This window comes from Protopterus annectens, chromosome 10.part0 (assembly GCF_019279795.1).
Source record: "Protopterus annectens isolate FY-2018-M chromosome 10.part0, PAN1.0, whole genome shotgun sequence".
Classification (NCBI taxonomy): domain Eukaryota; kingdom Metazoa; phylum Chordata; order Ceratodontiformes; family Protopteridae; genus Protopterus; species Protopterus annectens.
Window position 1 is genome coordinate 1,335,737,009 of NC_056744.1, and position 13,645 is coordinate 1,335,750,653.

Here is a 13,645-nt window from a genome sequence, read left to right on the forward strand (position 1 = left end):
GATCTTGCCACAGTACAGTCCGCTCATGCTGGTGCTGGCTGCTTCTGGAAAACAGCAGTGAGTAGTGTTGCACCGGGCTATGGTGGATTACCTCTTCCTCCACTGATGTGTAATAAGGGTTACATTGGTGGGCCATCAGTCTGAAAGATAAATTAACAATATGTGTGAGCGAGTCCTATGGCACCCTTTACACCCTTACCCACAGATATCACTTCACTGCCATATATACCATCCGTTCGTCTGTCAGAGGATACACACGTTCAATACCACATATTGGTTATCAGGCCATAACTGACTAACAGTGCCTGGCACACTCTATATATCAAACCACTATACAACAGTACCCGGCGCACTGTTTGTGACACAAGGCACAACCTCACCACAGGGGTATATATCACGCTAATGCACGAACAAAGCTGTCATCCATTGCAACGAATGTAAAGTACAGTTACAGTAGTACCAGTAAACCACTCTAGTCGTTCATGCCATACCCCTGCCTAACATATGTGCACAGTTGTTAATATAGGTGGCATACTGCTGTAACAGAGTATATATGTCGCTGGATACACACGTATACCCTATAACACACATATGATTGCGGGCATGGTACAGGCATAATTACACACACATCAGACAAACATATAACACACCACTGTATGCCAACACAGATGAGCTTTACCTGTGTACCATACAGTACTGTGTGCCACTACTTAAAAACCCTTATGTCTGAGGTATGTACTCTGTGAAGACTACAGGAAACACACAAGACAGTGTTTCCAAGCAATGTGAACATTCACCATACTGTGCTGTTTAGGCCTACAGCTTCAGGTAATATACAGTTCATATGGGAGTTGGATTCACCAGCAGTACCACTCACTAAGCATACATGTATTGCTTTAGCCTACAATGGGACACCACAGTTGTCAACAAGGAACTATGTCACAACGCATGACATACTACTATGTCTGCCTAGCAATAACATACACATCTTTTGCTAGCCTCACAGCTAGGACAGACACTACCATGTCAGATACAACTTTACACTAAGCTATCACACCTTTACAGACCTTGCACACATTCAGCGTTACACTCATTCAACCTCACATAGCAGGTATTGCACTGAGTACATGTGTGAGTACATAGTGTCATAGGTAGGTACTATGCTATTGGCCCTAGGGTCTACAGCAGCCTAGCCATATGCTACCCTGGCCTTTGCCACATATGTACTTTGATTTCACTTGCCCCTGTCAACCAGAACCACAGAGGTAATTCCCGGGGTGTATTACCTACCTCCCAAACAATCATCAGGGGTATTTATGACAACTGCTAATGAGGAGCCTTGTTTGCTATTGCTAGGTGGTTTATTCCAGAACCTATTCCTCCAGCATGTGCTGTTTAGTGAGCTGATGATGTTTAGGGCCCTAGAGCGTGTAGCCCGGAGGGATTGTGATATGTTGCCATGGTGGTTGTCACACAGCTAGGGGTATGACATACCTCTGTATGTCCGGCAGAGGTCACCTCTGTGTGGGCGGTATGCAATACAGTCTAGCTGTGGTTTTGTGAGTCAGTCTGCATAGGGCATCTGTTTGAGGCCAGTATTACCCTTTGTGAGTTATGTCTGTGGCCTTTCCACTTGCTGTAGTTGTCATGTGAGGTACATACCACATGGGACATTGTGATGAGTAGAGGGTAACACTGACCTATATTTCCCTAGATGACACACCTGTTGTGATGACACGTACCACATAGACAGATTACAAGTCTAGTGTGGCACTGTCTTTATTAAAGGGGAGGCTACTGTCCACCTGTGTCCCATGTTCCCTTATCACACCGTCAGTGTTAGGTAGATTTCTACCTATGTGGTAGTTAATGGGTACAGTGTTTTGGAAAGGAGGGATGGCACGGCAGTATCGACACCTGTCTACAGTCCATGCCTTGGTCACCCACACCTGTTGCGGTACATATGACCCCGTGTGTGTGTGTGTCTCTCTCTCTCTCTCTCTATATATATATATATATATATATATATATATATATATATATATATATATATATATATATATATATATATATATATATATATATACACATACATGTACACATCCATTGCTGTACATATAGATGTACATATAGGCACATGTACAGTCCACCTTTCATGGTGGGGATATCACTTATGCAACAGTTGTGAGATGTACAGTTATGTGATTATATTGCACAATGTTGTGCAGAATGCATTTTGGTGTCCTCAGCCCATGTAGCTTTAGCAGGCCTCACTGGCTGTAACACAGCAGATTTGACAAATCAGTCCCACAGCGTTTAACCACCAAATGACATATATCAGCACTGCATGCTGTTTTCTATGCCACACACTATGACCTACATAGATATATGCACATAACAGCCTTCAACAACATATATGTGTCCACCCTTCACTAACAGTTGCAGTATGTCCCTTGCCCTATGCACATGTGCAGATACAGATAGATACGTACTGCTGCCACATATGGATGATTTACAGTGTGTAGAGTACTCTTCAGGAACATCTACTACATGCCGGCACATACATATGAGTTACATAACTTACCTTTGTATTTCTCTGCTCCGTCTGTTGTTACTGTTTTGTTGTTTATTTTTTTATTTTTTATTTTTTTGGTTGTTTTGTTTGGGTTTTCTCTGTCTGTTTCTGTTTCTGTCTCTTTTGTCTGTGTCTCTGTCTCTGTCTGCGTCTCTGTCTCTCTCTCACTCTCTATCTCTCTGTTCCTGCAATGATATTATTGCATGTGTGGACAGCAGGTACAGCCTGCTTTTCTAGGTATCTGCACATGTGCATGTGACAGCCTCTGCACCAGTTGGTGCCCACCATTAAGTAATTGCATGTAGCCTGCTGTGTGGTAATTGCAGTACTCACTGTGATTGCAGCCCACTGCTATAAAATGCTAGGTTAGGTAGGCATAGCCCTTTCAGCTTTCCAAGGTGGGGCCCATGCTTGTTTGCTCTGGACACCGTTGTGTCAGTCAGGAGGTTGGTATGTGTATCTTATCTGAAGCTAGGTTTGTAGCCAGTGAAATGCATGTTGTACTCAAACCTGAATGCTGCTGCTTCCAGTACATACTTCATAGTGTAGACATTTACTCAGCCCTCCAAATGCTAACACAGGATACATGGAAGTATGTACTTTCTTTCTGAATTAGACAATTAACTGCCATACAAATGTAGTTATTGCAATGTATTCTTGTGGCACATGCACTGTTTGTGAACTGCTATACTGTAATTATTAAGTTACTCACTTCTGAACAGTTTGTGGTTTGTTTGTGTTGACATTGGCACATGCTGCTCAAGACAACTGGACATATTTCAGTACTGAGTATGCCTACCTACACCCTTAGTTTTGCCTGAATATGCAGGTATGTTGTACCTTTGGGTAGGGGTGCAGAACTGCAAAGAGCATTTTTTATTATCGTGTGAGGTTTATCTTGCTGAACATACAGGGTTGCTGTGTACCTGTTAGTCTATCAAGGCAAGTAGTCTGTCCACGTAGCTCACACCTGTGGACATATCCAGATGGTAGCTAGAGGTTATCATATTATTCTGTATCTGTGCACCACATCAGTCTTTTCAGCACTGTCACAATGGCATTGTCACAGTTAGTTGCTAGCAGTACATGGCTACATCCTGTGATATTTCTGTGTTGTACTCCTACATAAGGGCATGCTTGTGGAACTCCTTCCAAAGCTATTTGCAGAGTGTGTAACAGCAGGAATGCTGATATGCCTGTGTGTTTCTGCCTCTGCCAGGCCTCAGATACTCTCAGGTATATATTTGAATAGCCTCTGTGAAAGGTACGTATAAGTGAGATACACCTGTAATATATTACAGACATATTTCAGTTGAGACTTTCTTGGGAATCGGAGCATATGTATTACTACACCTTTTCTGATGTGCAAGCAGTGTCTACTCTCACCTATTGACATTATTCATTAAGTATGATTCCCCACTTTTCTGCCTAATGTTAGTACTTTTCAGAGTGATTCAGAGGGGCACAGCTAACATTTGTTTACAAATCAGGGACATCCCTGTAAAGCAGTCACAGTTGGGGAGTCTGGCCTCTGCCCTATTCAACTTTGCCAGTGTTTATCCTGGTCTGATACTGTGTGGTGTTTGTAATGTGCTACTGTAACAGTATTCCCTGCTATAATGGCTGGTTCTCCTTTCACAGTCATGTCATGCAATTCCACACCCTGCTGGTAAAGACCCACAGAACAGGATTTGTATTATGCCATTCTTAATTTCCATTTACATTCCCTCATTGTAATGCATGTTATATTTATTTTATCACCAAGCTATTTGTATATCTGCTGTGGCTTAGTGATAATTAATGCAGTCTATTGTGTCAATGGTCTGGGGTTCGCGACTGGCAGAGTTTTTTTCTTTTGCTGCTGAGCAGAACAAGGGCCCTGACATAGAGTGACTAAGGCACTTTTAAGCCATTGTAAGCAGGTTTGCATGGGTTTGCATGACGCTTAGCGATGCTTAGCTAAGTGCACACATGCACACACTCGCTTAAACCTGCTAACTACTGCTTAAATGTGCTTACTCCCACTAACCCCCACACTAATTTCTTTAAAAGAAAAGAAAATCGGGAGATAGGAAAGTGGTGAAAAAGGGGGCACAAAGAGGGACAGACAGTAGGTAAACAGGCTCGGGATGTGCAGGACGGGTGTAGGGAAGGTCCATAGCTGCCCATTTCTTTACCAGCAACAGCTCTGCATATGCAATAAATTTGGAGTGAAATTTGAAACCTTCCACCCCTGGGAGAGGGGTGAGGACAACAAAGTATGTTGTACTGCCAATTATAATTATCAGTTTACATGTCCAGCAGACATATGTGTGAAATGGGCAGCTATGTATGGGGCGTAATTTTTTTGTGGGTACAGATTGCCCTTTTTTATTTTTTTCAGGTGGGAGTGGAAAGTGAGGTAGAGGAAGTAGGTATGTTTGAGGAGGTAGGTTGGGGAGGTAAACAGACAAGACAAACAAGATGCATACAGGGGTGGTGTATGACACATGGGGTGGGTGAACACAATTGATGAGGACGGATGTTTGGAATTCGCAAGCCCATGAGCCCACAGATGGTAACAGTGGAACTGAGATCCACACCCATGGGCAGTCACCACTGCATCTTCACAGCCCCGAGGGTGGCTGTGCTGGGGGCTGTGTAGGACGGGAAGGCTCACCCGTGAGACATGCCACTCTTGCCTCCAGCTGGCATAGGGGATCAGTGACTAAACGCTGGATCTCCCTACGCACCACAACATGGACCCTTCAAAGGGTGACAGGTGGCTCTTCTCCACCCATGCTTGCACGGGGGGGATGAGCCCCATCCCCTGCAGTGCTTCCACCCGAAGGTGGCACAGGACCAACGGAGGAGGGGAGCCCGGGCTGGGCACCGGACCTGCTGGTGCCAGGTGCACTCACCAGCTGGGGAGGGACAGGTGGGTCCACTGGGACCGGCCTTCCCATATGTTCTGTGATTAGGTGTGTTTAATTACAACATAAACAACAGCATTCAAGATTAGTTGTAACAGCATGCAGTCATAATCCCATTAACCCAACACACCAAGGTTCCAAAAGTTGAACAGCAAGCATAACACATTGAATGACCATGGACATTCCAACAGCATGCAGGGATGATTGGTAGCAACAGGCCACCATGACTGTGGTGTTTGAACAGGGCACATGCATCAAAGTGAATGCAGATATTTATAGAACAATAGGACATATGTCCCAACAAATGTTTGAGATTACACATACCCAGTGAGGTGTGGAATTGCATGGTTTATGCACATACAGTAGGGTGTAGAAAGAAACCTCAATTAACATCTTATAAGTACTTTTAGTCTACACTACATTCCTAGTGACTGCAGGTGTATATCCCCTACATGTATTATTACACTTACCAACATGCTTTAGGTTGTGTAATAGGTTTGGCAAGTTCATTCTTTATCTGTCCTATATCTGACATACTAACTGTCCAAGATGCAGATGTTACTGGTACATATTTCTTGCTTTTATTTATATTTCTTTATCTACATATCTGGATGTGTTCACATGACATTTTCAGTTCAATTTGTACATAACCCTGCATTTCTTGTAGCACACTCACATTTCTGGGGAACAAATTAACAAGCTACTCGTGTGCCAGATTTACTTATGCATGCCAGCCAGTCACTGACTGTTGAGGACTGTATACTTACTTCACAGATACTAGCACTTCCATCACCCACTTTAGATGGGACTGCCCAACTGTGGGTTGCCAGCAATTATTAAAACAGTACTATTTGTATAATGCAAGGGTGCAACAACATTTCAAAGTAAGTGACACAGACACACTCCAGGTTTTATACCTTTATTAATAATATTACACACTTTTCCACAGGCTCTCTCCTTTATTTGATATTACAGTGTATATGGAAGACATACTCAGAACATATTATACCTTTATTAATAGGTTAGAACACTATTTTTCAGGCTCGCTCACTTATTTTATATGACAGTACCTGCAGAGATATTATTCCAGACATATTTTACCTTTCTTAATAGCTTACTACACTCTTTTTTCTGTCTCTCTGATGTATTTATATGACAGTACATGCAGAGGACTTATTCGGGTAATTTTATGGCTGTATTATTGGACTGCACCACTTTCTTTCATGCTCTCTCCCATATTTTGTATAACAATACATGCAGAATAATCACTAACCTGCCTGGTAGTGCAGCCGTAGCAGCCTATCTGCATAGGCTTGCTGATTCACAGCACAGTCACCTGCAGCTGTGAAGTAAATGAAGGGATATTGAGGCATACCTATCCATTATACAGAATGAATTATCAATTCTTACATACTGCATTCCATGGCTACTTACTCAGTTGTGGGGCATCTTGCATCCCACGGGTCTCCTGTATCCATTGATTCAGTAGGTCCTGTTTCCATCTCTTCAGGTCTGCATGGTGGTGATGGACCTGTTCACCAGTCTGAGGAATGCCTGTGACACTGGTGAGGTCATGAGCTAACCGGTTCCAAGCCTCTACCTTGTACTCCGTTCCTTGGAACTGGCCCTGCAGGAGTCTTGACTAATGACGGTGGACAAGTAGCCAAACCATGTATTTCAACTCCTCGATGCTCCAACGTTGTGCTTGGAAGCATGTACCCTCTCCAGCACCAGCCATTCTAACTGCAGATGTGAGCTACAATCAGTTATGGTGAGTATTCCTGCCTATGGGGCTTAAATATGCCGAATTTTCCGCACATTTTTGTGATTGGCCATTTTTGAAAATTCTCGGCTGACTGCAGACCTGCTTAGTAATGGTTAATCTACCATTTCTAAGTATATGTATGTTAACAGTAGCTGTTTCTCTTAAGCTGTCATGGCTTAGTGGTTCAGTACTTTGATTATGGTGCAGAGTCCTGGGTTTGAACCTTGTCATTCATTTTATTTTAATACTGTCCAGACAGGCTAGGGGGTGTGGCTGTGTTTAAGCAGCTTTGCTCTACGTTGCTCCACGTTGCCCTACAGTGCTCTGGTTGGCATGGCACGCATGTCCGTGCAGCCGATTGCACCAGGTAAAGTGCTATTTAACTATGGGCAACTCTATTGCACTGGGTAAAGTGCTGCCGAACTACGAGCACCCATATTGCACTGGGTAAAGCACTGCTGAACTACGGGCACCTATATTGCACTGGGTAAAGCGCTGCTTAACTGCGGGCAATTGTATATCAGGATCCTTTAAAAATATGTATTTTGTTCACTGATACATAGGCCATTTCACTGCTTTTTAGTAATATTTTAATCATATATGTCAGGTATTATTTCATATACTGGTTTAAAACATAAATTGGAAAGGGAGTGGTGGGATTTGAACCGTGAATGCCTCCTTTTTGTGCGAACACTCTACCATTATGCTATCGCTATTTGGTGTGATTTGCATAAACATTCTTTCTTATGCTCTTCCATGTCAGGATTGCTAACTGCAGCTAAGCAATGGGCACACCCGTGCACACACGGGTAAATACGGGCAGCTATTTTGGGAATATAAAAAAAATAAAATTAATATTTTACTTTTTATAACTGTGATGGGGGTTTATAATGTTAGGGAGTGTGGTGTTGGGTGCATGGACATTTGAGCGGACTCGCTCTTCTGTGTTTACATTTTTCTTTTTGAACCCTTGCAGGGGCGTGGACATTTAGACTGCTCGGCAGTCAGACACGCCCCCTGCTTTCCTACACGATCCGTGTTAGACTTGCGGTTGAGTCAGCATGCCCTCATGAATACTCATGGCACACTGATGTCATACCATTCAACTGCAGCCTCCAAGTAAGACTTATTTAGTCTTACACGGAGGATTCGTAAATCTGGGGGGGTTGTGTTTTTTTATTTCCTTATTTTGTGTTCTCAGAATTAAAACTTGTGTAACTGAGGTTACATACATATTCATTGTGTAGAACAAAGTTAGTTTGTCAGAATTCATATATCACTGTAGCTAGCTGCCATAACCCATCACCCATGTGTATCTATACAATATTTATCGGGTGTAATGGATGTGGGCAATTACTCCTTTTTTTAACCAGTTTTTTTATGGTGCACGAATGAGTGAACTCTAGTAATGTTGACATCACACAAAGTTGACTGGTGTATTAGCAAATAGTTTGAGTAAATGTAGTGAGCAACTGTGTATGCATGTGAGATTTGTGTGTGTGTGTGTGTGTGTGTGTGTGTGTGTGTGTGTGTGTGTGTGTGTGTGTGTGTGTGTGTGTGTTAGTGACAGATACCAGTGGGGTGAGTTCTGGAAGGCAGATGATGGGGGTAATTCAATAAATCCTACATGGAGCGATTCTCTGTGTAGGAATAGTGTAGTGGCCCGAATACGGAATATGGCCACCGAGTGATCCAGGAAACAGGGCTGGGGGTGTGCCCACGCGTGCGGACACAGAGGTGTCCACATAATGCAAATCACCTCATATGCTGGTGAAAACCATGCAAATTAGGTGATTTTCCAATTCAGCAAGCAGAAAGGCACCCATGTAGGTGCCGTGTCAGCATAAAAAATGTATGCTTTTACAAACCCTGTACAGGAGTATAAAATTTAAACAAGGTTATATATTGCACTGTTGGCATGCAAATGGCCAAAACTATGGCCATTTAGTTGAAAAAGTAATGCAATATATGAAAAAATTAAACTTTTTTTAATACATATGCTACGTTTAAGATGCATACAGTGATGTGCAAACATGCTATTTTGAAAAAAAAAATAAAAGTGTAAAATATGGAATTTAAAGTTATGCAAAGGTATTGCATTATAGTGGCCAGCATGCAGAGTCATAAAATGGCAGGTTATAGTGGTAGCTAAGGAGATAGGTCCTGGTGTAGTGCAGTATCCAGGGTATACTCAATTAGGTGCATGTAAATGAGCCAGAGTTATTAAATAGCAAAAAGGACCACCGTGTCTGTAGGTACTAACAATGTTAGGGCTAGAACCTGTTGGTATAGGCAGAATAGACAGCTAACATCAAAAGGGAGTGTGTCACACCATATTTAAACAGATTGGAGCTTAGCAGTGCCTGTTTGTGCTCAGCTAAGCAGAGCTAATCAGGGGGGGGGCATGTCTGAGGCTGGTAAGCTATGCTTAGACCTGTGGCCCTGAGGTCCCCACAGGCACAGGGAGACTCAAAGAAGGAACCCCCTGAGCCTGTCCCTGTAGGCAGATGTAGGTGTGCCCAGTACACCCTGGCCTTGGCAAAAAGGCAACACATAGCACATGCACTGACAACCTAGGGACCCAGGGACTAACACCTCACTCCGACTCACATACACAGTAAAAAGGATGCCAGCCACATTACACTGCCTGTACCTTACCATGCATAGGCTGTGTACTGCGTGCATCTGACAGACTCAGCCCTGAAACACTGTTCTCTCAACTGTTGCAGGTATAAGGTAAGTCACTGTTCTTGACAACAAATGAATGGGGTATTAAACTGTGGTAGCATATCTATGGTATTGCTGCATGTATGCAAGGGAATGAAGTGGCTACCAGGGTAGCAGCAGACAACTGACAGCTATGTGGGACAACAGGAACTCTCTGTAAAATACTGGCTGCCCCAGAATATGCAGTAGGCCCCAAGCCAGCAAAACCCACTGCACTATGTGAGGGACTTACAAACAGCATGGTCATAGGACAGATGCATGGATGTCAATGTTGGAGATCCATACATACCTATCAACCTCTTAGAGCAAGAAATCTGTACAAAGTCATAAAGAAATGTGGGGCAAAGGCCCAAAAATTGGGAGAATTTTTAAATGTTGCTCTTATAAACTTAGAAAGTTGATAGTTTTCCACTAGCATAAATTCTATGAATGGTAAGAAGTCTGAAACTCAAATGTCTGTCATTAGTTTCTAACTTCAGTCTTTAATGATTTTTCAGTAATTTTCCAGACAACCACAATTTTATGAAAAATGGACCCAAAATTTGAGGCAAGCATCTGGACATTCTGTGAAATCTGTACAGTTGACAGGTATGGTCCCCTATCCCCTACACATCCGTGTTCCCATAAAACTACTGTAACATTTATGTTTGTAAGGTAATAGCAGTAGACCACACATTCCCAGGGCTGCCCCAATCAACTTGCTAACATGTTTCATTTTCACAATATGCAGGGGTCAATGTGTTATGTATATGTGTGGTTAATTTTGCCAGGAAGTAGACACTACTGAATGTTGGCTGCTGTGGCTTAGTGGGCTAAGTACATTACTGTGGTTGTCAGGGCCCATGGTCCAAGACTGGCCACGCCTACTATTTGGCATGTCAGCTACACCAATGGTAAGAGTCCTACAAACTGTCCAGAAGTCAATATTTGTTACTACAGGAAAGATGGACAATGGAGGGATAGGGGGCCACAGATATGGACAGCATACAGCTCTGAGTAACATAGATGGAGCCTAGTAGAACAGTAGGTTGTGATAAGTCAGTCTAGCATCACAATATAAAGGCTGCCACATAACTGTGTCAGTACTGACAACAAGTCAGTGGGCACCATCATTACCTCTTGAATGACAAGGTTTCTCAGAATGGCCACATGTATGCATCATATATTTGTTCTTGATGTGAAAACATCAATGATAGACAGTTGAGATGCAGACTTCCTACCCATAAGAAAATGCAAGTTAATACAAAACCATTCTACCAACTGTGTACATTTGGAAGAGCAATATTAAGATCCTGTCCCCATGTATGGGTCTGTGTCCGACTGTTATAAATGGCTTTGTCCAGATGTCTGGCTATAACAGTTTGAAAAGTATGGCCAACATGTAGCCTCATAATAACAGTGCAACACAAACCATCTGACGACCAGAGCAGATGTATGGGGCACAATGCTGGCCAACCTGCTAAACAGGTACAGTCAGAGGTATGCAGCCCATAAGCCTGTGTGTGATGTTACAACTTCTACCCCAGTCACACCATAACTACAACTACAAAGAGCAGCAACTGTAGACAAAGCTGCAACTGGAGCAGAGCAGCACAAAGGACCACATATAAGGGGAAGGAGGAACCACTGGTTAGACAAATGCAGAATGTGCAGAATATAACAATTTGTGCATGGATTCCCTGTAGTGTATGGAGTCAGTAGACAAATTTCTGTCAGCGGTTCCTCACATTAATCTATACTGATCTGCCACTGACATACCAGGACATCACAGTGCTGTGTAAAATGTACCTCACATATTATAGAAAACTTTGCTCAGTCCAATGCACTCTGTACCCACCCTAGATATGACTCAGTTAATAAGGATAGCACACAGCCAGGAGATCTCTCAGCCAATATATCAGTGAGGTGCTGGACTGTTTACACAGGTTCATCAGCCAATCGGCTGTGCACACAAAATCCTGGACCGGAGTACAGGTAGGTCTGGCCTGAAGTCCCAGTGTTACTATTGATGGTCATACTGGGCATGCTCCTACACATAGCTACTTTCAGCCCATGTCTGAACCCACATCTGACTACAGAACTGGGATGCACATATATCCCTTGTGCATACAGACAGCTAGGTACACCTTAACTGTCTATCCCCACCACCATCAGACATGTTTACCCCCATCTATCCGTATGTGGTACATATAAGATTTATCTGGATCTGTTGAGTGTGATATTCATACAGATATATAGGTAACATATACAAATGTATCATTTATAGAGAGGCATAGATAGGGGAGAGAGAGAGAGAGAGAGAGAGACAGAGAGAGACCCTGAAAGTTATAGAGTGATATACGGTCACAGCCACATGTACATCAATATTAACCAGTGGCACTTGCAAATATTATGGTGAGCCACATTGCGTAATAGTAAGTAGGTAGGGGTTGTAATCTCACATCAGTCACAGCGTGTGTGTGTGTTTCTGTATGTATTACATGTACAGCTGAATACGCATGCCCAACAGGCCTATGTCTGTGTAATGGACACCCATGTTTTGGCCCTGTGACTGGTGTCCTTCACAACAGTGGTCTCCTTGTCAACAGCTAATGATGTCATCCACCACAACAGCAGTGGCAGACACTCTCCACATGTGTAAGTCCCATTGCCCATGCGATAAATACATAGTGCTATAGTGTAGGCAGATAGGTAGTGATTTTAATCCCAACAATGACCACTCAATGAGTTTGTATGTGTGTATATAAGGTTATTCCCTTGGGGATGTGTGTATTTCCTGCCTATGTGTGTGCAGTACCAATATATTTTGAGGGCTGTTCCACACTGTTAACCCCCATTGCACTACTTTACAGGGTCTGCTGATGTCATTCACTTTAGATGCACTGTTTGACACTCTCCAGGCCATACCTATCAACTGTACAGAGTTTTGGAGAATATTCAGATGTCTGCCTCATATATTTGGCCCATTTCTCATACAATTGTGTTTTTTTAGCAAATCACTGGCAAATCATTGAGAGTTGTAGTCAGAAAATAATGACAGGCATTCGAGTTTCAGATATTATACCCTTCACAAAATAGATTGTAATGAAAAACCTGTTACTCTATCAGTTCTCTAAGTTTGTAAGAGCAATATGTAAAAGTGTCCCTATTTTTGGGCTTTTATTCCCCATTATTGAAGGCTTTGTCCAGATTTATTGCTCTAAGAGGTTGTGAGGTATGCCCAAAGCGGTTCCCCTTCAAAACATCTAAATATCAAAACATTGACTCTCAAAACACTGACACCATAACATCCTAAACCTGAAACATCTAAAACTCATATAATCGAAAACTCAGAACACTGAAACTCTGCATCACAATATCAAAAACTACAAAACACATGCAAATAACATCCCCTCCACCTATAACAACACCAAACTAACAAACACTTTTTAATACATTTCTGCAGCAAGCCCCCTGCACCCCCCACACCTCAAGTACATAGCATTATAGTACATACAACTAGATAGGTAGGGGGTCTAATCCCAATACTGGAAACTATGTGAGTGTATGTGTCTGTGTGTGCATATTGCCTGTAGCAGTGTGTGTGTGTGTGTGTGTGTGTGTGTGTGTGTGTGTGTGTGTGTGTGTGTGTGTGTGTGTGTGTGCATGTAACAGTTATACCATTTT